At 40.7% G+C, this 25438-nt stretch overlaps 1 long non-coding RNA gene across 1 annotated transcript; it reads left to right on the top strand.

Moving 5' to 3' along the window:
• Positions 1–1218: 1218 nt before the first annotated feature.
• On the top strand, positions 1219–25431 carry LOC109275137 (uncharacterized). Its single transcript, XR_002083985.2, has 2 exons — positions 1219–1517; positions 24473–25431. It is a non-coding gene; the product is annotated as an uncharacterized LOC109275137 (long non-coding RNA).
• Positions 25432–25438: the final 7 nt, after the last annotated feature.

The following is a 25438-nucleotide window of genomic DNA, read 5'->3' as shown; positions in this document are numbered from 1 at the left end:
GGTTGCTTCTGGTAGTAAAAGAGGATGCCATTAATAACTATGCCAGGATAAAAGGCATAAACCAGTACCATTCTGGTACACTGAGAAGTATAGTTGCCCCACCGATAAATTTTGGGTAAACAGGTGGGTAGATGAAGGAGGGTATTACTTTTTAAGTGGAAACAGTAACTGAAAATACCCGAAGATACCATAGACTGGCGTCTCAGACAGGAAGACAGGCCTTCTCAAAGGTAATAAAGCTGTGGCATAAGGGTGGCTGCAGACTTTCTGTGAAGTGGCTTGTGTGGTCCTGGATGAGAACAGCACAGTGGGAGATGTGCGAGAGCGCTCACCTGGCAGCTGCAGATGCACATCAGACACTGCGTTTCCAATAAGATTTGTGTTTTTGTGATGGGGATGGGAGTGGTGAGCTAAGGCAATGCTCTTACCGGCTCCTGGGGCTACTACAAACAGCCGTGTCACTTCTGCAGGGAGCCTTGATGAGCTGTGCTGGCAGGTGCAGACTTCCAGCTCCCATGCACAGAGCAAAGTTAAGATGAACTCAGGAAAGAGGGGGCTAGGGAGCAGGAAGCAAAATGACTTTCTGAGCACAGCCTTCCAGAAGTGGCACTTTCCCACTGACTTTAAAGAAACATGAAATTTGTTAAACAGTGATATACAGTTTAAAAGAAATGAGCAGAAGCAGTGGGAAAGCGAAACCATCAGGCCTTCTGAGGAAGTGGCTCTGTGCTTGACCTTCTTCACCACAGCAGGCCCCAGTGTTGGGCCTCATGCTGCCATTCCTGTCAGGAAGCCATGCCCCTTCCCCATGGCCTGCAGCCCTTGCTCCACCTCTAAAAGATGGTCTTCTGGGCCACCTGGGTGGCTCAGTCCATTAAGTGTCTGACTCTTGGTTTCATGATCCCCCAGTTCGTGGGTCTGAGCCCCACACTGGGCTCTGCAATGACAGTGCAGAGAGATCCCTGCTTGGGATTCTCTCTCTCTCTGCCCCTCCCCACTCACACTCAATCTCTCTCTCTCTCAAAATAAATAAAAACTTAAAAAAGAGAGAGAGATGGTTTTCTGTGGTAATGCAGAGGAGCCCTCGACTCTGGGAGCAGGAAAAGATCAAGAGACTCTGCAAGACTGTGTGGGGGTTTGGTCATGCATCTCAGAAGGAGACCATATGAGCTGTGTGGTCCCGGGCAGGCCAATTAACTTCTCTGATCAGAATTTCTCTTCTGTCACGTTGGGATTCTAACAGCTACATGGCATTGGGAGTAGGCAGAGGATGGAAGTGAGGTGAGAGCAGCTGCCTCGCTTCCCGCCGGGCCTTCCTCCATTAGCCCTGCAGCCCAGAGGCTGCTAGGTTCAGTGAGTTTAGCCCTGAGCCGATGATAAACAAAGACCAGGAAGTCTGCTTGGCGGGAGGAGGGAGAAAACAACTCCAGCGCAACCTCACAGGGAAACGCTTTTCTATTAATCTTTGATTTTCGGTGCTATGAGTTCCTGGCACTTCAGCACTTCATAAAGAAGCAGTAAGTGGGAAGGAAGAGGTGGAGAGAAAGAGAGAGAGAAGGCGGTGCCGGCAGGGCAGAAGTGTCACACAGTGGCCTTGTTACAGGAAGGGAGTGAGCAGGAGCATGTGCTCAGAGGAAGAGAGGAAAAGGTGGTGGCTTGTGGTTGCCAGGTGCCAGTACTGGAGGGCAGGCCTGAAATGTTTCAGTGTGCTGGAGAAGTTTCCACAACTCATCCTGTGTGGTGGCTCAGCCTATACCAGGTCCTGGATACAACGACTGGGGAGTATTCTAGGCAACTCTGGGTGTGGATCTGTGACCAAGAAGTTCCTTTTAAGCTGGTGATATGCATACCAGTGTGGGAAAGGAGGTCAGGGGGCTAGCCTGGCCTCTCAGTAAGTTAGTAGCTGCCCCTCTCCTGTGCTGTCCTGAGAAGGGCAGAACCAAATCTTGAATGCCTGCCGAACGGGGTATGAGATGCTGAGGGCAGAGACCCTTTGCATTTGTCTCAGTAACTCAGCATTAAACTGGTGCATAGTCAATGTTTGTACAATTTTTCAAATTCGCAGATACTCCTGTGTTTCCGTAGGTTTTGCAACCTTTCCTCTGTCTTCAGGAAAGAGCACTCTGGGATTCCTGTGTCACTTCCCTCGTGTCTTTATGGGACATTCCCAGAGAGAATTTTAACCCCAAATAGTAATAATAATAATAATAATATTTTATCTAAACAAGTAACCTAATTATGAGTTTGGTTTGACTTTCAAACTCACAAAGCTATGGAAACAAAATGATAGAATCTAGTGTAAACAGAGCCCAGCTCACAGTGAGCTCAGCCTCTTTTTCAGACAATGGGCTAAATTAATTGTTGTCTGAAAGAGGAAATTCAACTGCAAAAGCCACCAGGCAGATTTGCTTTTCTTCTCTATTCCAGAGTACAGTTAAACAGTCTCTGCTGGTCTACAAAACAGCACCCTTTGGGATATTTTCCCCTGCAAAGAAATGAGAGAACAAAATAATTTTTGAAGGGTTGTTGTACCTAGACTGGTGCCTCAAAAGCTTTTAGGTCACTTCTATTGAACACAGAGGAAAATAGGGCTGTGTAATTGGCCAGGAAATAAAGGAACACGATCTGTTTTCACCTCCATTATCTAACTAATGGAGGTCACTATGTCTGATTGTGACTAAGGTTAATCATTCTGACAGATGTACCTGTGGAGACTCAGCTAAGTTGTTTTGCTTGTCCCTTGGCTGAATCAGATTGTCGTCCCTTTGTTGGGGTGGGCAGGAGTGGTTTATGGCATCCAAGTTATTATTTCCCAGTAGGTTCCTTGCATTTTCAAATGGGAACACACATTTATTTTCTTTGGAAAGTGCATTTACAACCAAGCTAATTGGCTTGCTTCTCCACTGACCAAAGACCACGGTTATTGGTGGTGTTAAGATCCTTTATAAACTTGCTGAATATAATCTTACAGGCTGATAAAGGAAAGGAATGAACAAAGACCACATCACAGCTGGAACCTGAATGATTAGGGAGGGACAGCAGTGTTGTTAGGATGTTGGGGAAGAGAGGACTTTGGTACTAATGCTGTTTCTCACTTGCAAACAGTGAGAAATACCCTCAAAATACCATTAGTCAATGATTCCATTTAATGTAACGTTTTAACTTCAAAATAGTTTCTATTAAAAAGTGTTTGGGGCACCTGGGTGGCTCAGTCAGTTAAGTATCCGACTTTGGCTCAGTTCATAATCTCACAGTTCGTGGGTTCGAGCCCCACGTCAGGCTCTGTGCTGACAGCTCAGGGCCTGGAGCCTGCTTCAGTTTCTGTGTCTCCTTCTCTCTCTGCCCCTCTCCTGCTCACACTCTGTCTCACTCTGTCTCTCAAAAATACATGAAAAAAAATTTTTTTAATTGTTTGTCAGTCTGGATTTGATCAGCAGTTTTAAACAACTGGATGGATTCCCAGTCTTAGCTGTTTTCCCAGAAAATTGTTTCCTCATACATAGTGCAGCTAGTTTGCAGAAAGATGTGGGAAATTATTCTCCACATAAGCAAGTCTGCTGGGTATTAAGTATTTTTCTATAAAGTCACATGAAGTAACAAGATTGGGCAAGATGTATGAATAGAGTATAAAAAGTCAAAATGGCAAAGTTTCTTGCTAGGATTCTCTTGGCAATTTTTCCTAATGTTTGTGCCAAGGGCTCTCTGGTATAATTTATTAGCTCCTTTAGTAATAGTGAAATTTTCATTAGAAATGTAGCTCTATGTTACTTACTAAAAATGACTACTATTTTCAAATGCTTTCTAAGTGCCAGGCACTATTCAAAACCCTGCATGAATATTATAAACATCACAACAACCTGATGAACTAAGCCTTATCGTTACCCCCTTTTTACAGATGAGAAAAAGGAATGTAACTGTCCTGTGCCATAAAACTATTAAATGGTAGCATCATGGTTCCAGGCAGCATGGCTCCAGAACCCATGATATTCAGAGTGGGTCTGTGGACCAGTTATAAATGCAGATTCTTGGGTTCCCAGAACTCCTGAAGTCAGAATCTGCATTTTAATATCTCAGGAGATTCATCTGCACAATAGAGTTTAAGGAGTTCTGGTATACTATCTCCTTTTTGACTGGATTGATTTGGGCAAGGCATTTAACTTTTCTGAGCCTCAGATTTCTTGTCTATAGAACAGATACAATAGCACAGTCTTTGTAGATTTGTTGTGATAACACAAAGAAATGCCGCAAAGATTCTGGCATTCAGAAAGTGCTTGATGTCTAGGCAATGGAATGATGTTTAAGTATCCCCAGGCTTTGGGGCACCTGGGTGGCTCAGTTCGTTAAGTGTCTGACTTTGGCTCAGGTCATGATCTCACCGTTCACGAGTTCAAGCCTGGAGCCTGCTTCGGATTCTGTGTCTCCCTCTCCCTCTGCCCCTCCCCTGCTCATGCTCTGTCTCTCTCTGTCTCTCAAAAATAAACATTAAAAAAAATTTTTTTTAAGTATCCCCAGACTTCAAAAGTAGTCCATGATATTATCCAAAGAACTTAAAAAGACTATCCACTACTCTGCTTCTCCTTGCTCCAAATACGCTTTCCACTACTGAACAGTTGAGTAACTAAACGTTTACAGAAACCTGTTTTTTTTTTAACTTTTGACTTTATGGTAGTACCTCCTGACTCCAAGCCTAGTACCCTTTCTTCCATATTGATTTTCTTGCCTTTTTAAAAAAAATTATTTCTGTGGTGCAAAATATATCATACATAGAGAAGGTAATATAAAACATACATATGTATAATATAAACAATAATCATAAAGCCATAAAAGCCATAAACTATAACCCAAGTCATAAATATAAGACCTTGATCTAGAATAAAATCTCTTCCCTTGTCCAGGAACTTGGACACTACCTTGTGCTCTCTTTATTCCCAGAGAAAATAGCTATCTTGATTTTTGTATTAGTTTTTTGCTTTCAAAAAAAATTCTTTTAATGTTTATTTATCTTTGAGAGAGACAGAGACAGAGACAGAGAGACAGAGCACAAGCAGGGGAGGCACAGAGAAAGAGGGAGACACAGAATCTGAAGCAGGCTCCAGGATATGAGATGTCAGCCTGATGTGGGGCTCGAACTCACAAGTCATGAGATCGTCACCTGAGCCAAAGTCGGACACTAAATCGACTCAGCCACCCAGAAGCCCCAGTTTTTTGCTTTAACAAAAATAATTTCACCACGCCTGAATTCCATGTACAAGGAATTGTGCAGGAAATACTCTTTTGTGACTTGTTTATTTCACTCAGTCTTATTATTTTTACATTTCATTCATGTTGATGTGTGAACCGTAATTTGTTAAAATTTTCATTGCTTTTGGGTATTTAATTGCATACATGTTCCACAATTTATCTGCTAAAAAGACTTTGGGTGCTTTCTCGTGTTTTGGATAGGTAGTGCTGCCATGAGTACTTTTACTCATTTCTGTGACACACGTGTCCATTTATCTGGGTTGTGGCTTATGTTCATGTCGCCTCACTAGGGAAAGTTTCCAAGCGCTAGCACCAATCTGTAATCCCACCTACAGTAAAAGAATTCTTATTGCACCGCACACTCATCAACACTTAGTATTGTAGAAGTTTTGGGCCAGTCTGGTGGGTGCATTATTGGAAGTCATTGTGGCTTTAATTTGTGTTTTCTTATAGTGAGATTGAATATCTCTTGCTAGGTTATCGTTCATTTAGGGTTCCACCTTCTATGCAGTAACTGTTCAAATGTCTTTAACATTCTTTTTCTATTGGATTGTCTTATTCTTAACAATTCATGGAAAATCTACACATATCCTGGATACATGTCCTTTGTTATTTACATGTGTTGCCAGTATCTTTTGGTATTTTTGTGGATTTTCTTTGCATTCTTTTCATAGTGTGTCTTGATAAGCAGGTGTTTTTAACTTTAATGTAGTCACATTTATTAATCTATTTCTGTATGTTTTGTGCTTTCTATGTCTTGTTTAAGAAATCCTTTCCTACTCCAAGTCATAAACATGGTATAAAATTCCACATATTTATGTCTTAACATTTATGCTTTCAATCTACTTGGGATTAAAAAATTTTTTTTTGTTATGGAATGAGGTAGGATGTGCCATGTTATTTTTCTTCCATATGGGTAACCAACTGTCCCAGAACCTTTTATTGATAAATGCACTCTTTTCCTGTCCATCTCTAGTACTAACTCGGTCACATTATCCAGTTTCGATAAGTGCATAGGTCTTTTCTGTGAGTTCCCGATTTTGTCCTTTGATCTATTTGCCTGTTGCTTTGCTGATACTACACTGTCTTTTATAAAAAGCTATCTCAGCTTCTTCTTCAAGAGAAAGTCTTAGTTATTCTTGTTTTTTCTTTAGTTTTCTTAGCTGTAAAATTAGGAGCTAGTGTTAGATAATTTCTGTGGTTCTCTCTAACTCTGAAAGATTTATTTGATTCTATATGACAACATATTAGGTAATCACATGGTGGTTTTCCCTTGATGATACCATCAGATTTAGGGATTATTTTACCAAACTATATTAATCTTTTGAAATAATTTTACATGGTTCTGTTATGAAATTAACACAGCCCTTTTGTTTGTTTTTGAGAACTTTAAATGTTTATTTTTTTAATATTCATTTATTTATTTTTGAGAGAGAGAGAGACAGAGAGAGAGAGAGAGAGAGAGAGAGAGAATGTGAGCAGGGGAGGGACAGAGAGAGAGAGGGAGACACAGAATCCGAAGCAGGCTCCAGGCTCTGGGCTGTTAGCATAGAGCCTGACATGGGGCTCAAACTCACAAGCTGTGAGCTCATGACCTGAGCTGAAGTCCGAAACTTAACTGACTGAGCCACCCAGATGCCTCTGTTTTTGAGAACTTTAATGCTCTTAGACTCTACCGTCATTTTAGGATAATGGCATTGTTGATACACAAGAGTTTTTAGAGTGTTACATGTGCCCAGCAGTTGCTGGGATTTAAAGGAAATGTAAAGAAGCATAAATCACTGTCTCTGGTGTAGAAGAATTCATGTTTTAGCTGGGAGACATGGCAATGACCCAATGCTATCTCTGACACATCTGGACTTGGTTAGTTAATTTTCAGGACCTCGAGTTTTTGTGGTTTTTTTTTCTCCATATGAAAAATTAAGGTCTTATACTGTATTATGGTAATGCCTTTTTATTAGCTCTAACATTTGATGAATTTCCATATGACAGCTCTTTCTATTCTCCACCCATATGAAGGCCGTCAAAACACGCATAATCTGCAAATAACTCATCCAAGAAAAAAACTTGGAAGAGACACTCTTTCTCTTTATAAACATTTTGTTTGGAAGAGGGGCGTGGGGAACCATATCTGTGGCAATAAAAGAAAAAAAAACAACAAAAAAACAAAAAATAACCTTTCTGGGTTTTTGCCCCCTCTGTTGAAATCAGAGTCTGTATTGTAAAGTTCTGTTTCTATTAACTAGTTTATCTTGTTTAGTTTGTAAGCCTGGACTCATGCCATGATAATGTGTTAGCTACTTTGTATGCCATCCAAATGCTGGATATGCTAACAAAAGAATTGCCTGAAAACAGCAAAGCACAGATGATCTTTGACACATTTTGAACCTAAATTTAAAAAAAAAAGCCAAAACGGAAACCTGTTTCCCAAGAGAACCGCTGCAGGGTGAATTTGCCTTGCCCTAAGGAGGAAAGGGAACTTTCCAACTACATAGAGGTAAAACCATGACTAGAATACTGATTTCCAACCCCAAATTGGCTCTTTCTCCCCATAGAAGTATATGACTCTGACACAGATGGCCTTTTGGGGAAGGTTCTGTGAGAGAGGAGATCCACTCTCTTCTAAGTGATGAAATGATTTTAAAATGATTACTCTGTATGCAAATAGCATTTCCCTAGGAGTGCAGAGAGGAAAGTCATACCTTACAGTACACTATAGCAGTAAATATTCATAGATGAACTCTTTCACTGAGGTCAAGGCTAATAAATATTTCTTCAAGAGATAGAATTTATGGCAGTCAAAAAATATGTCTGATCTATATTTTTACCGAATATGTTATGGACTGAATTATGTTGCTCCCAAAATCATATGTTGAAAGCCAATCTTAGAATGTGACTTTTTTCAAAGATGGGACCTTTAAGGAGGTAAGTAAGTATAGTAGGTCTTAAGTCTGGGACCCTAATCCAATAAGACTGGTGTCCTTATAAGAAAAGGAAGAGACATCAGGGATGGGCACATCTGGAGAAAAGGCCATGCAAAGACAGTGAGAGGGTAGTCATCTGCCAGCCAAGGAGAGAGGCCTCAGCAGAAACCACACCTGCCCACACCTTGATCTTGGACTTCCAACCTCCAGACCATGACAAAATAAAAACTCCCAGTCTGTGGAGTTTTGTTATATGGCAGCCGTAGCAAACTAACATAATACCTACAGAATCTCCTTTTCTGAAATTTTCTCATTATTATTCTGGGAATAAAGGAACTGCTTTATTGACTTAACTCCATAAAAATGTTCTAGCTGAAGCCTCCTGTCCTATCAAGTAAAGCACAAGCACCTTGCCTCTTACTTTGGCTCCGGCTACTGCTCTGCTATTACAGAGCCTCTTACTTTTCCTGTCCCATTGTGCTCTCTCTGATCCCTCCCAGGGGCGCTGGGCTGGGTTGGGGGTGGGGGCTGTAAATCAACTAGGGTCACCCAGACTCGAGATGCAGGGGGATTCCAATTTTTCAAGTTGACACATAACATATAACTAGGTAAGCAAATATCAAGAATACTTGGGCAATCATGTAACCAAAGTGGAAAGTTAGCATTGATTTGGAAAATACAAGCAAGGCAGGGGCTAATTTTCTAAGAATTAAAATAACGACTCTTTACTTTTGGGTTTTTGTTTTGTCTTAAAATTTTTGTTTTTTACATTTATTTATTTTTGAGAGACAGAGAGAGACAGAGCACAAGCGGGGGAGGGGCAGAGAGAGGAGACACAGAATCCGAAGCAGGCTCTGAGCTGTCAGCACAGAACCCAACACAGGGCTCAAACTCACAAACCGTGAGATCATGACCTGAACTGAAGTCGGACGCTTAACTGACTGAGCCACCCAAGCACCCCTATTTTGCTTTGTTTTTCATGCAGAGATCTCTGAATTGTCACTGGGGGTATTTGCCCAAGTTATCTTGCTTAACTGTTTACCTGGTTCACATTCTTACATAATGCTGTCTAATTTGTAATGAGTGAGCATGATTCAATTTCACCAAATCAGCATTTTCTGAAATGCATCTTTTGTTTTTTTCTCTGACTCGTATGTTTTTTAAAAAAGAAAGGGTTCTGTGGTCAAGAAAATTTAACAGTCTTCTCCCCCGCAACTCAAGTCACTTATTTTTATTTATTTACTTGTCATGATTTATTGCTGATTACTATGTGCCTAGTACTGTGTTGAGTGCTTTTTGTGCATTCTACTGTTTCATTCTTGCATTATAATTATAAGGTATATGCTCATCAATTTTATGTATAAGAAACTTGGGATCAGAAAAGCTAAATGATGATCCCAAGCCTGATTAGTGGCAGAGCTAGGATTTGAAAACAGATCTGTTGGGGCATTTAAGCACTGGGTGCTGCTACCTCACAGTCTTTCATGGATCACGTGCACAACGAGTCTCCCAGACTGACACATACGTTGCAGAGTTTCTCAAACCATTTGACACAAAATCCTTTACTGTTTTGTGTGTGTGTGAGTGAGAGAGAGAGTGTGCGTGTGTGTGTGTGTGTGTGTGTGTGTGGACTATCTTGGGAACCTTATTTCCCACAAAGCACACTCTGGAAAAACTTAAAAACTGGAAAAAAGTGACCCAAATATAACAGTTTCAATTGGCGAAAGGATCTTTGTTACAGAAGTACAACTAAAATACCACCTAAGACATCAAATTCTTTGTAATTAATAAGAAAGTCTTTTTAGGGGCACCTGGTTAGCTCAGTCAGTTAAGTGTCTGACTCTTGGTTCTGGCTCAGATCATGATCTCATGGTTCATGGGTTCGAGCCCCACGTCAGGCTCCACATTGGCAGTGTGGAGCCTGCTGAGGATTCTCTCTCTTTCTCCCTCTCTCCCTGCCCTGCCCCCCCCAAAATAAATAAATTTTTTAAAAAGTCTTTTTAAAAAATATTTAATGGTGACTATTCGAGATCACCCTAGAAGCAGAGCCTGAGATGGGCATGCGTATGCGGGAGATTTGTTGAGGGGATACTTTCAGGAGAGAGGGAACCATGAACCCAGGATAGGGCAAGGGAAGCTGGCTAGCAAGGATGAGGCCTCAGTGGGGGCCCACCTTCACGGTGATCCCATAGGGAGCTCTGGAGCATAAATTGCACCACATTGTTTATCTCATATTGAGACAAGGGGACTGGCTTTTTGTGGTCCTGTGTCAGTCAACTGTTGGCTTCATGCTGCTCCTACATGTGGTGGGGTGGGAGGGCAAAACTTCTCGAGGCAGCTCCTGTTGGCTGGAGACGGTTCTCTGGACAAGAAGCACAGCAGCTGGGTGGTGATTGATGCCCCAGCTCAGTAAACTGGAGCTGGGTGACACATCAACAGCACTCACCATATCCTCCCCATGTACTGGTCAGATCCACTCGCTTCTTATATCAAGTTCACTCCATCTACATATAGATTCTTCACAATTTTTTTTAATGTTTATTTTTGAGAGAGAGAGAGAAAGAGAGAGAGAGTGGGGGGCGGGGGGGGGGGGGCAGAGAGAGAGGGAGACACTGAATCTGAAGCAGGCTCCAGGCTCTGAGCTGTCAGCACAGAGCCCAAGGCACGGCTCAAACCCACAGATTGAACCATGAGATCATGACCTGAGCTGAATTCATGACCGTGAGATCATGGCCTGAGCTAAATTAACTGAGCCACGCAGGCACCCCTGATTCTTCACAATTTCTAAGGGAATCTGACAAAGGCAGATTTGATGGGGGGCACTATAGCCCCACTACTGCAGTTTGTCCTGGGACAACAATGGACATTCCACCACCTTCCTCCTCCACTTGTTTAGATTACCATCCCTTTCTGTTAGTACTTATGCTAGCCTGCATGGCTAGTCTGCGTGGCTTGTCTGGTTAAGTGACCCAGACCTTCCTCCCTGGGGTGGTCTGAGCCACTGACGAGTGGTTGCACTTGCCCGTGTGCAGCTAAAACTGGGTATGGAAGTATTAATATAGCCCCAGTGGAACACTGAGAGCCAAATATATTCCCCCCTAGCCCATTATGTAGCATAAAATCTACCTCCATGTAATCATCAGTGACTCCTGCAAGTGTGCTAATTATTTTTGTGCCTGCTGTTCTATTGGCACAAGTAGACTCAAATGACAAGGGGGCAGCTGTAGCTTTAAATTCAGTGATACTCTTACTATGTGCATGGTGTAATTGATCTCCTGTTGGGAACCAGGACACTCAGACTCACAGAAACTAAAGTTGCAGGAATAGGAGGTATGAATTCCCCGAGTGTGTCTGAAAGTGATGTTAAGGGTTTCATCATCATGGCCGTTCATAATGGATAGTTGACATTTTGGCTGCCCACTATCCAAACACACTTCTTCTTTGAGGAGACTCTCAACAATAGTGAGGGGTCAAGCTTCGACTCCCAGTACAGAGGCCAGGGGAGATGGACATTACACTTCCCCTGCCCCCGGCAGCGAGAGTGGCCAGGCGGATGTCTCTCCCAGTTCTTGACTGTCAAGTGGAATCAGACAGCTCTTAGTCCCTGCAACTGCAGCCATGTGTCCACAGCAACAACAGTAGAGACAACGTTCTATGAGGCGGTTTCTGTGAAAAGTTCTTGGCTATGCTTTCCTCCCTTGTGTTTGCTGGGATCTGCATGTCCGGCCTTTTCTGCATTCTGTCTGCAACCCAAGACTCTTCCAATGATTTCCCTTTCTTACTAAAGTATTCAGAATCAGTTTTTTGTCTTCTCACCAAGAACTTGGACTAATATATGCTCCTTTGTTGGCAGCAATAAAGCATCTGACAAGGTAGGTAGTGCTAGGTAACAGACACAGAAAGATATGAACCATGGCCCCTAGAAAGAAAAATACTAGATAGAATGAGAAGATGGATGAGTCTGTGGCAGATATTCACAGAACCTGACCAGGCAGGGAAGGGCCTCACTGAAGAGGAGAGACTTGAATTATGTTCAGGGTAGCTGATACCTAGTTATTGGAGTTACCAAACATACACCAAATAAATACCACCACATTTACCCACATTATCTTTGTTTTTAAACTCCAGGGACCAAAGTCCACCTAATGTGAACTATTAGCTCTTATTATCTTTCAGTTCATGTGTCTTTCTGTCCCATATCATGGAACAGTTTGAAACGGACAAATAGTCATATCTGTACTACCACATTCATCAGTCCAACCAAAATTTTCTAGTTTTCTTTTTCAGAATAACATTTTCCTTAAAATACTGATTTCAGAGTGTCTGACTCTGAAATCAGTATTTCCAAACCACTCTGAAATCAGTATTTCGTCCTCCTTCCCTCCTTCCTTCCCTTCCTTCTCTTCTCCCTTCCATTCTTTTTTCTACTTTAAAAATTTTCATTTTATGAATATTATTATTCAAAATATTATTTCACTTTAATATATATTCATTTCAGAGGAATTAGAATAGGAGAAAAATGTACATCAGAAAGCCGTAATTATCAGTAATCATTCTTGCCATATCTTTTGTTTTTGTTTCTTTGGTATATTTCCTTCAAGATTTTTTTCCTACTCATTTAAGCCTATATTAACCAAATCGTGACAAGGAATTAGTAATGTGAAAAGATTTACCCGTATACAATTTATGTATATATAATAAATATATAATATGTTCTGCTTTGCCCACTTAATATTTTCATTTTCCATTTATGAAACCATTTGAAGATGTCATTTTTTACTACATAATTTTCCAGCGTATGACATAACTTTTTATGCGTTCCTCTAGCATTTGGATTGTTTCAAAACACTACAATCAAATTAATAGTACGAATGTTTCATTTCTTCATGAATCTTTCCCCACATATCAAATTGCCCTTTTACATTAGCAGAACTACAAGGTTAAGAGATACAAAAATGTTAAGTTTATTAAAACATAGTGTCACTTCATCTTCAGAAACTTTGCACTAATTCACACTGTCAGCAGCACTGGTGTGATTACCAATCTCACTACTGTAGCTTTTCAAAATTATTACTAACTGGATAATTAGAATTTTGGTGTTATTATAACAAACTTTAAGTTATAAGTTCTGCTCCTGCTTTGATAACCAGAGTTATCCCTCACCTGTCATTCCAGATTTACAAATGTACAGTTTGTGAGTGGGGAGGTGCAGATGATTTTTAAAACATATTCTTTATCAGGAAAATGTCTAATACGAGTTGAGTTTTTCTATGAAAGGAGAAAGACTACAATGACTGTAATTTTCTTATCTGCCTTTATAACCCCATGTGCATATTGTCTGTTTTACATATAAGCAAATTATGTGGATATATTTTCTATCAGGTTGTACATTGTCTATTGCAATGTCCTCTTTCAAACTTAGGTAGTTTAATCTGAGTCTAAAGACAACAAAAGTCTTTTCTTGTCTCCCGAAAGCAATTTTCCCCAAAGCAACTTGAGAACTATAAAACTAGCAATTACTAGGTAAGTTCCACTGGCAAAACAAGACGTTTGGGGCTAAATTACCTGATTTGTATAGAAAAGGACTTCAGAAAACTCAGAAGTAGCACTTGAAACACTACTAACTAGACAACATGTGGAAAAGAAATTGAGTTTTGTTTCCTTTCCCTACAAAGATGTTGATTCTAAATTGTCTGGAAGTCCACATAGTAAGAATATTTTAGATAACATTTTTCAAGTCAAGTGCAACCATGTTCTTAAAGTCTTAAAATAATATCTAAAATGTGATGAGATTTTAAAGCAAGAACTTTCAGATACAGGTTTTGTCACCTCAGCCTTTGACTCATTATGGCTGATTCACACTTAAAAAAAAATTTTTTTTTAGGGGCACCTGGGTGGCTCAGTCAATTGAGCGTCTGACTCTTGATTTTGGCTCAGGTGGTGATCTCACAGTTTGTGACTTTGAGTTCCGCATCGGGCTCTGTGCTGACGGTGCAGAGCCTGCTTGGGATTCTCTCTCTCTCTCCCTTCCCCTCTGCCCCTCCCCCATTTCCTCTCTCTCTCAAAATAAATAAAATAAAACTTAAAAATGAAAAATTTTAGAACCTGTTAACATCTTTCCTTTACACCCCAATCAATTGCTACCTGTAGAAGAATGAACCCCAGGATTCCCTAATACACACTCATACACATAAACATGTGCACACGTGTAACTACACCATATCTTCCCTCAGCTTTCCTTCACTGACTGTGTCACTATTCTCCATCTAAAACAACTAAGAAACAAAACAAAATAGTGCTTCTGCATCTTCTAGTGCAATTTAACTTGATGCCCACAAATGAAGCATTGGCCATTTTTAGCATCATAGCGGGTAATGCAGTCTAGGGGAATTGACTTGAGTGGAAGGGAAGGCATTTCTTCTAGTTTTTTAACTAGGCTCTCATGAACTAAAAAGCTGGGTGCTGGGTTCAAGCAAGCTTTATCACTCATCTGCATTAACCATGGATTTATAAAGGTTCTGGGCATGCAAAAATATTGTGTGATAAAATTTAAATGCTGGGAAGGTAACCAACAGTGACATGATTTCCTGCTTTAGTATGAAGATTAGCTAAACAGAATAATTGAGGTTTTTTTGTTTTTTGGTTTTTTTTTTTTAAGCACTAAAGCTGCCAAAGAGATTATAACTCAGCATTATCTGGAAGAAAAGTTGGCAACATGTATCAAAGGCCATATCAAAGGTCCATCCTTCTTGGGGCGCCTGGGTGGCGCAGTCGGTTAAGCGTCCGACTTCAGCCAGGTCACGATCTCGCGGTCCGTGAGTTCGAGCCCCGCGTCAGGCTCTGGGCTGATGGCTCGGAGCCTGGAGCCTGTTTCCGATTCTGTGTCTCCCTCTCTCTCTGCCCCTCCCCCATTCATGCTCTGTCTCTCTCTGTCCCAAAAATAAATAAAAAACGTTGAAAAAAAAAAAATTTAAAAAAAAAGCTCCATCCTTCTTGACTCAGTGATTTCACTACTAACAATATATCCCAAGAAAAGAATAATAGTCTTGCAAAAAGATTTATGTCCAAAGTGTTCATCACATCATTATTTGTAAGATAAAAAATTGGAAATAACCTAAGAATCCAGCGATGGGAAAATATTAGGTGGAAACATATAAAATTGATGATATTCAACTATTTGACCTGCAAAAATGGCAATTTTATGTTCAACCTAAATATATATATCAAATATATTATGTTATATCCAATTTCTAGACCAGATACATCAACAAAGAATCACTAAGTAGAAGTATACTTAATGATGTGAAAAATATCAGAATATATTGATTGAAGAGGAAAAAACCAGTCATATAACAAAAGAGTCAACAGGACATGTCCTTCCTTTAGTGACTAGATAGACATATGCCCATGAATTAACATGATTAACATATGTTATCTCTGGCTGTAAAACTATGGATTATTTTATATTTATCTTTTGTGCCTTTGTTTTCCAAATAGCCATGGTAATTATGTATTATTTTTTGCAATCATAAAAATACACTAAATGCTACACACACAATAAAAAGAAAGGGCAGAATATTTCCATGCCATTTTACTTCTGTAGACAAAGCACTTTGCTTCCCTTCACAGTTTTCCACAATTCTTGTCATGGATCCGTTTCCATTTTCAACTGGGCAGATCGTCATGGATGTAAAACAATTTATTATCCACCCTTAAATCAAGGTTGGCTTTGGGTTTAGATAGTTAATTTGGAGAGGGGAGATGTGCCTTCAGAAAAAAAGTTTTCTAGATGGCTGAATGTCTTCAATAGAAGAAAAGCTTTCAAAAGGACAGCCTTCTTTCCTGAAAGGTAAAATTCTCCTTAGGTTGGGGGAAGGGCATGGCGCTAGTGGGCCAAGTCTGAGCCTCCAAGGCTCCAAGCACATGGGGCAGGGCATTAAAGGCTGAAAAAAGAAGAGCTTGGTGCCCTTACAGACCTACTCTAGTTCTTGGTAGAGTAATCGAAGCATAAGATGAAAAAAGCAAAGCAATGGGCTTCTAATACCTTTGCACTTTGACACATGTGTGGTGAATTAGAAGGAGTTCTTAGGTTCAAGATCGAGTTGAGAAATCTATCTGAACTGGATTCTGTAATCCACTGGAGAGAGGAAACACATGTTGAAATATTAGGGTAAATGATTACAAATATGAGTAAGTCCAGATTTGTTTCAAAACATGTAACATCTTGAAGTATGAATTTAGTTACTTCATAATTTGGCAAGTTACTTCATTTTGGAAGTTTGAAATGTGATAGTTCTTTGCTAGGGCCCTCCAGATGAACTGCTTGGATCCACCCAGAATTTCAGAAGTCCTGTTTCAGTGACAATGGAGGGAGTTCTCTCCTAGGGTTTTGTAAAACAAGGAATTGGGAAAACACAAGTGATGTTATTGGTAAAATGTATTGATTTAGTAAATAGTTCATGTGGGCAGGTATTGTGACATATGTTAGTGTCATTTTAACTACCAATTCCTCTACTCAATGACCAGTAATAGCACCAACTCCAGAGCTTGAGTGCCTGGGCTTGAACACCAGCACTGACACTTATTGTCTGTGTGACTGTAGTCAAGTTACCTAACCTCTCTGTGCCTGTTTCTCTATACAATGACTGTAGTAATAATGCCCCCCCCCCCCGTTGGATTATTGTGAAGACTAAAGTGGGTTAAAATATGCAAAGTACTAGAATAACTGGACATAGTAGATAAGAGGGAAGTGGTAGCTCTCAGTATCTTAGTACTCTTCTGTCTTTTACATCAGTAGTTATTAGTTTTTTGTTTTGTGTGTTGTTTTTTTTGATCCATCATAGTGAGAAACACAGTATCTTCTCATCGGTAATAGCAGCTTATTATGGCAGTGATTTTTAAAGGGAGGGTGTGGAAACTTCCCTTGTGTGTGTCAGGGAGGGGTCGGGGTAGATATTAGACTCTTCAGTGGAATCCCTCGCTTTGTAAAAGCTTTCCAGATAATTTTGATACCTACTTCATTCCAGTGAGGACGACAGGGTAAAATAGCATATTTGAAGACACAGTTCTGCATCATCCTCTTCCAATCTGTACTAACCTATCTCCTTGGGGACTTGCTGCTTCCGGACACAACAGTTCTCAGACACCCCTCTCCCCTACCAACTTCAAATATTATTGTCATAGGTTTGCTTCTTTTTGCTAAACTTTGATGACGTTATTAATACCACACCTGTCTTGGGCATTCTTTTTGCATCTGCACGCAACAAGCACTAGCCACTCCATTCTGACCCCTCAGGGAACCCTGCTACCTCCCTGAGCAGGAAACAGCTGCCCATAGTCTATACAATGGATGTATTCTATTGCAGATCAGCCCTGTGATTTGGGGCAGGAAGAATCAATAAATGGGGATGTTGTTAAGGCACTGCCTCTGCCTTTGTTGTGGGAAAACACACAGAGGCCATTTCTCTGCAGCACTCTGTCTTCTACTTCAAAATCTTCCAGTCAGAAGAGACTTCCACTCTGGCCACAACCAGGACGACAGTGGGACTCTCATGGGCTCTTAGCACTTTTGCTTTGATGGCCCCTTTCTCCATAAAAAATGTTAAGTTACAATTTTATGTTTGTATTGGTATAAAGATGAATATATCGATATTATATATCAAAACATTTTATTCTGCCTAAACATTTAGATTTTTTCTTCTGATTTAAAATTTTTTAAATGTTTATTTATTTTTGAGAGAGAGAGAGAGAGACGGAGTGTGAACTGGGGAGAGGCAGAGAGAGAGGGAGACACAGAGTCTGAAGCAGGCTCCAGGCTCTGAGCTGTTAGCACAGCGAACAGAGATCATGACCTGAGCCAAAGTCGGACACTTAACCTACTGAGCCACCCAGGTGCCCCTTTCTTCTGATTTTAATAGAAATGAAAACATTTTCATAGACCCCTAGGAACACTGTGATCCCGAGCTATAGTGCGCCCCCGCCCCCCACCACCATGCCTAAGACGAGTCGACAAGTCGGTCCTCACCACAGCACCTTCCTGGGGCCCAGCACAGAAGAGAGTTGTCATTTTCCCCAGCCCCCTCCTAGCGCTCACATTAACTCCAAGGCAAAACCTAGGAGGAGCAATTCAACGAGTAGAGAATCAGGTATGTTAGCATCCTACAACTTAGCAGATATTGTTGCCTTTGGTCTTGAAGGAATAATAGTTATCAATGTCTACAGTGCATAACTACAAATGCCAGCACCTTATCCCTAACAAATATGGGTTGTTAGTTGAATTGCATGGGATTAAATTTCCAAGGGCAAATCTACTCACATCAGGTGATGAGGTCCTACCCAGTCTGGATACTATCATGGGAATACATATGAGGACTCAGGTTTATTGTCTTATGCATACACTTGCCCCTGCCTTTTATATTTAGAAGCACACCCCATTGTATACTGGCTGGGGCAGCTCTGACTTGTTATAATGCTGTTTATCTCAGAAATAAGTTTAAAAACATGATGTGTGTGTCTCCATGGTGATGTATGCAATTTATGTATACATTCACATTTACATGTTTCTGTGTTTCGAGTGCTATGGCACATTTCCAGGAAATGAAAGCAAGGGTTACAGATGGTTTTTTTTTAATGCTGTCGGCCAATAAGCTTTAGCTCTAAACACAAAGACTATGAGCCAGTGAGTACTATGGCAGGCTGGTCTGAACTCTGTGATTTCTGAAACGTGTAGTTTACTCTGCTGTAACTTCTTTTTCTGCAATTTAGTTTGTATTTTGTAAAGTACCTTCAATCATTAATGGTTCACCAAGGCTGCGTAAGTAATAGCACCGAAAATGCTGCAAAGTGTCAAAGGAAAAGTACCATGCGAACATGAAGGGGCGGAAAAGCTCCTAAAAAAGATGCTTTCAGAATGACATAGGCAAAGATCAACAGCTACATTTGGAATTGCTGTAGGTATTTAAGAGGAAACAAGAGGACACTTATTTTATGTCAATAAAAGTGAAAATTTAGATGAAATAGATGAAGTTTTGAAAATGTTTGTTATATTGAACTGACTCAAGAAGACTAAAAATCACCCACTTGAGGTAGCACTTAGAGACAGTTAGCAACCTTGACAAGACTGGTTTCAGTGAAATAATGGATGGGAGGAGAATAAAGAGAGACAGTAAGAATGGACAATTCTATTGAAGACTTTTGATGTAAAGGGGACAGATCTGAATCTGTTCCAGATCCTATCCTACACCCACACACACACATGCACACACAGATTGCCTCACCACTTGACTGAATTCACCTACTCTGCGAACTCCTGGATTGGATACTCCTGGATTGAATTCTTTTTATGAGATTCCTGCCTGGATAGATCACACTTGCAGATATTTAGATGACATCCCGTTGGATTATGCATATCTTTGCCTGTCTCTACAGTCAAGGTGCTAAAGTTATGCTAATGTTCCAAGTTATTCCATGCTTTTAAATATCTAATTGGATTTTTCAAGATGTCTTGCTTTCCCACCCTTAGTTAGGATCTTATTATCGCATATCTATTATAGTACTGTACCCGTCTTCTAGCCTTCAGGTTTTTTCCTGACATCTGCCTATATAACTCAGCCAGACTGGCATTTGCCAAGATGGTTTCTAAGGAACACTCGTGCCATGGGCTACACTACCAAAAAGGCTTCCACGACCAGCTGAGGTTAGGAAGTGCAGAATGCTGGAACCATCACCAGCCTCCCTATCACCTCTTGGAAAAGCGACAGTGCACACAGTGTATGAATGCTTTTAAGGAACCCAAAACCCATGGAGTTTTACTTAACACAGCTTTTACAATGGAGATACTTGTGACCAGGTCTGACAATATGTTAAGATATCTACAATTTACTTTAAAATAGCTTCAGCATTGACCCAGTCCGTGGCTCTAAAAGAAAAAAATGCACATTTCAGACGGTCAGCCAGCATTCTGAACCACAGAACTCGTTATTTAAGATGCTTCTGTTATACGTGCCTCAAAAAATACCCTTGTTTGTTAACTGGCATGGTGAATATTAGAAGTTTTTTTTTTTTAATTGGTGAAAATAATGGCTGATTAGCCTGACAAATGTTGGAATGAGTTCTCACTGGGGAAATTAAAGGTATATAGGCTATATGGATTGGCTAAAATCTGAGACTCGCTTGCATTATAACCTGGTAGCAAGGTCATGTGGAGTAGATGACCTTCACGCACCTCAAACTTCTGCAGTGACTATCGTTATCTACTAAAAAAATCATGAGTCAGGCATTCCTAAAGATTGTTTAAAACAGAATTTTATTTTTAAAAAATAGGCACTGTGGATTGTAGTATACAAGATATGTAAGTGAAGGATGAGATTTGAGGCAAACTCTAAATAAAGTTTAAAAAAGCATCACTTCCTCTGAGTATACAGATAATGATGCATTTGCTTCTCTGATTGTATTACCTCAAGCAAGGGAGAACGGCTACAAGAAACAAACCTAATCAAAACTTGTCCAGTATACTTGCCTGGAAATTAGTCATGAATCTCAATAAACCCTACCTGTCCTCTCAGTTCATCTAGAACAAAATTATAAAAAAGAAAACAGTGCCGTTACCATGTTGATGCATCTATAATTCACAGAGCCCAGGGGATCTAAGTAAAAGGTGAAAACTTCCAACTGTTCAATGCTCTGGTGGGAATTGTGAACTGACTTGAACATATTTGATTGTTTATAGGAATCAGATTCTTTTTGATTAGAAGGAATTAAGAGCTAGAACTCTCCTCCTCCCACAACCTACCTTTCAGATAACAATGAAGTCCAGAACCGCACAGCATTCTGCTACACAAACACACACTTGTCAGCGATGGTCATTATCACCTTTCCTGGTCAGACTGATGAACTCAAAACTCTGTTCTATCATATGCCCAACGCATATCTTTCAGGAAGGCTTATTTCAGGGAAAAGTAATAAATTCTGGCAGAATTCAGCTACCTTCCCAGTTAGAGTCAATGAACAACAATCCTTGGGGAAATCTGCTGCACACGGGAATATATCGCAATCCTAAACCTACAGGACCATTATAAAGAGTATGAACTGCTAGGCTCAGGTTTGCTAGAAACTTAGATGCCCTTCAGGCTGACACAGAAATGCTGGTACAAAATCCCCAGACAGCCTGAACATCTTGACCACCACTTGTTTCAACAAAGAATAAATCAATTAGGCTAATTAACCAGGCCTCTTTTGTTGAACAAAAAAGAGATAGTAGAAACACTTGTCTTAGACTTTTTAAAAGTTACTATAAATCCCAAGAGTGTGTTCTCCCTTAAGGTTGAGTGTAGGGTTAATTTAACTAACGTAACTTCCTATTCCAATGACTGTGAGGTATCTGGTACTGGACCAGTCTTCCCACCATTAACAACTGGATGTATGTATTCAGTGGCTGTTTTCAGATGTTGAACAATGGGTGGTTGTAGTGATCCCAGAGGGAAAAAACAAACAGTGTGAGCCTGGTGATCTCCCGCCTTCTGCCTGGAGGCATTTTTCAGACTGTGGCACTAAGAGGAGCTACTCGAGCACCGCATGACCATCTCACTGAGCTGAGTACTAGAAGAAGGGAGCTGCACAGAGAAATCTACACAGTGATTCCTGAAGTATCTGCCTAGTAATCTGCTCGTTCCTTGAATGCAACTTCATGGAGCTAGACAAAGAACTACTGAGGAAAGAAAAGCCACCTGGAAACCATGTACTGAATAGCTATTGGAGTTTCCAGAGGGCTGGAAGGTGTTTCCATTCTAACCTCCCAGAAAAGAGAAACCTTCCTGTACCTTCTGGGCATTCACTGGAGACCCTTGAAAGGTGATGCCTTAGGAATAGGGCTAATTTACCTCTAGAATAAATGCCACTCAAGATCTTCCATAAAAAAACTTCAAAACAATCTTGAAAAGATCAGGCTGATCTGCAGGAATATTAACTACCCACCAGAACAAAATAACACTCCTTAAAGGAAGAAACAAAACCCACCTACTCAATATAGCACTAACAAGATCTATACAATAAAACTTACAAGGTTGTAATGTTTCCCAAGGACTGGAGTGATCACATTTCTGGGTTTGGTAGGATATTCCTTGAGTTTATTATGTGTCATGGAAAATATCCAGATACAGACCACTTGTCAATCTTACTTGGGAACTTTGGTTCCTTTCATTTTGGAAAGAGCATTGTCTTGGGAAATATGGGTTGGGGTACAGCAGAGGCAGAGTGGACTGAAGCAGCAACCTAGGATGCATGTGGGATCATAACTGCACTTTGACAGTCATTGATTACATGCCTGCTGTCTATATAGCATGGGGCTAGGCACTGACAGTCACAGAGACATATATAGGCATTGAGATATAAACCTAAATACCTATAATTAAAATTTGAGGGGCCCCTGGGTGGCTCAGTTGGTTAAGTGTCTGACTCTTGGTTTCGGCTCAAGTCATGATCTCTCCATTTTGTGGGTTCGAGCCCTGCATCAGGCTCTGTGCTGACAGCACAGAGCCTGCTTGGGATTCTCTCTTCCTCTCTCTCTGCCCTTCCCTCACTCGTTCTCTGTCTCTCTCTGTCTCTCTCTGTCTCAAAAATAAATAAATAAACATAAAAAACAAAACAAACTTGAGTGAAAAAAGTGAGTTAGTACAGGGGCAATATGGTAGAAGGTCTCACAATTGATTTCAGCCAAAGTGGTGGGGTGAGACTAAGAAGGAAGTCATACGAGGGAAGGAAAGAAGTGCTCAGAATTTTTCCAGCCTGGCTGCTATATAGTCTCAGGGATTGTGCTCTGTGGTTGCCTCTGCTCTTTCTCAACTTCTGGTCTGGTTCTAGGATTCTCTCCTCCTGAGAACTCTGAGGTTTGCTTCTGCAGTGATCTCTGTGCCATTGTCCCCAAAAAGGACCAAAATGGAGTCAATGCCTGGGATCAAGAATGGGGTAGTGAGGGGCACCTGGGTGGCTCATTCGGTTAAGCGTCCGACTTCGGCTCAGGTCACGATCTCGCGGTCCCTGAGTTCGAGCCCCGCGTCGGGCTCTGGGCTGATGGCTCAGAGCCTGGAGCCTGCTTCTGATTCTGTGTTTCCCTCTCTCTCTGCCCCTCCCCCGTTCATGCTGTGTCTCTCTCTGTCTCAAAAATAAATAAACGTTAAAAAAAATTAAAAAAAAAAAAAAAGAATGGGGTAGTGAGCTGTGAAAGAACTTATTCCTTTCATGAATTCTGGAAGCACAAAAGGAAAGAAGGGTTAAATGCATGGATTAAATGAGAGTGAGGAGTAGGGTGTGTAAGTAGCCCATGGGGAAATGTCAAGAACAATAGAGGAGTGTATTTAGAGATTGTGGAAAGAAAGAAGTTCCAGATTCGAGGCTCCATACAGGAGGAGGAGTTGGAGGCTCAGGGTGCAGAGCTAAGGGCCTGGCTGGGAATTTCTATGGGAAGTGTCTGGTAGTCATGGGTTGGAAGACACATAGCTAGAGAGAGAGAGGTCTGAACCAAGAAAGATGCACCTGAGTCCTTGTCATTAAAGAAACCTGACCCCTAGAGATAAAGGCAGCTGAGAGAAAATTCAGCTTTATCTAGAATGGGGAGGAAATGAGGAATATGGAGGCTGAATTAGCAGGTAAGGCCAGTGAGGACAGGAAAGGAGCGGTCGGTGCTTTAAATCTATGACAAGTTTGTGAATCACTATGAACTAAGAAATCTCAATTCTATGTACTTAGCTTGTACAACTAAGATTTTCTCTATAGTATAAAATAGTTTTTCTTTTGAACTGAAGTATTCCTTCCATCTTTTATTAATTCTCACCAGTATACTTATACCAGAATTTACCACGTGTTGGTTCCTAAATTACTCTCTTTATTTCTTCAAATAGTTTATCTGAGAAGATATTTACATGCATGCTAGTAACCACCACATTTCCTCATCCTTGTTTTATCTCATCTATTTATCTCAATTTTTCTGCTTCTATATTGAGTTCCAACACAAGAATTAGCTTTTCTATGAAACCTTCCCTGACTTCAAATGAACTTGATAGTGGGTTGTAGTACAACGTTTTTCAAACCCTTTGTTACAACCTATTCTTGGGGCCTGAAATCAAGTTAGAGAGTTATGACCAATATTTTAAAATGTGAAATTGAATACAAAAGAATAGAAAATATTAGCATGCCTCACATGTAATTATAAGTATCATATATCATATATTTATACACATATGGATATTGGAGCGTCTAATGTAAAATGTATTTCTGACTGTACATTATAGTCAAAGATATTCTGAATGTCACAGATGCTGCAGAAAGAGTGTTGGGGGATGTGAAGGACTGAGAGACCCGGGCTATCATCCCAATTTCATCACTGTAATTTCCAGGTGACCCTGGGCAGGTAAGTCCTTCCTCCCTCTCTGGTCCATAATGATCTTCTGTTGTAAAGTGAGAGGGTGAAATTTGTTCCCCAAACTTTTTTCAGCTTTCAGCTTTTAGGAGTCTTTGATTCTTGGAACTGCAGGGAACAATTTTTGGGAGGAAAACTGCTGAAGTAAAAAGAGGCTGAATTTCAAGGATGCTGTTTTTGGAGGAGGAAGAGGACCTAATTTGTCCTGGGCAGTGGGCAAGGTCCTTAACACAGAGTGTTTCTAGCCCTTATGTAACAGAGGACTTTGTTGAACCCGTCCAACCATGATGATTTGGATTGTGCAACTTTGGGTGTAGAACCGAAATTCTTCAACAAAATAGCGGGGAGGAAAAACAATGGTGAAAAGGATTTTAGGAGAAATATTAGCCCATGAGCCTGGGTCCTGAGTGGAAAGAGGCCACCAAAGAGAAGACTTTGGTGGCTAAAACAGCCAAAGAAGGAACATTAGAGAATAGAAATACTTAAAGTTTGTTCTTTTTTGAACTGAGATAGGGAGAAGGAAGGTTGTGCAATTCAAACAGATCTTCTTCATTTCCCCTCTAACATCTGCAGAAAGTCTAAAATAGTTCTATGCACGTGCATTCTCTGCAGTAACTCAAAGAGCTGAGAGGCTTTACACTGTGAGCCTGGCTTTGCTCAGCACGAAACAGCACATAAAAGACACAGGGGCCAGAGGAAAGGAGATCTCCAATTACTGCACACCCGAGCAACAACCCTGAAAGAGAGCTGGTGTTATCTCCAGCTCCTCAGGCCATACTAAAAAAAACACCCCAGAGGTCCCTCACTGACATTTTATACAGGGAAGGGCCCCCTCCCCCCTCCCCCTACCCCAATCAAATAC

This window comes from Panthera pardus, unplaced genomic scaffold (assembly GCF_024362965.1).
Source record: "Panthera pardus isolate Hobbes unplaced genomic scaffold, ASM2436296v1 HiC_scaffold_16, whole genome shotgun sequence".
NCBI classification, from domain to species: Eukaryota; Metazoa; Chordata; class Mammalia; order Carnivora; family Felidae; genus Panthera; species Panthera pardus.
Note: the sequence above shows the minus strand (reverse complement) of the source record. Positions and strands in the feature narration are given on the sequence as shown.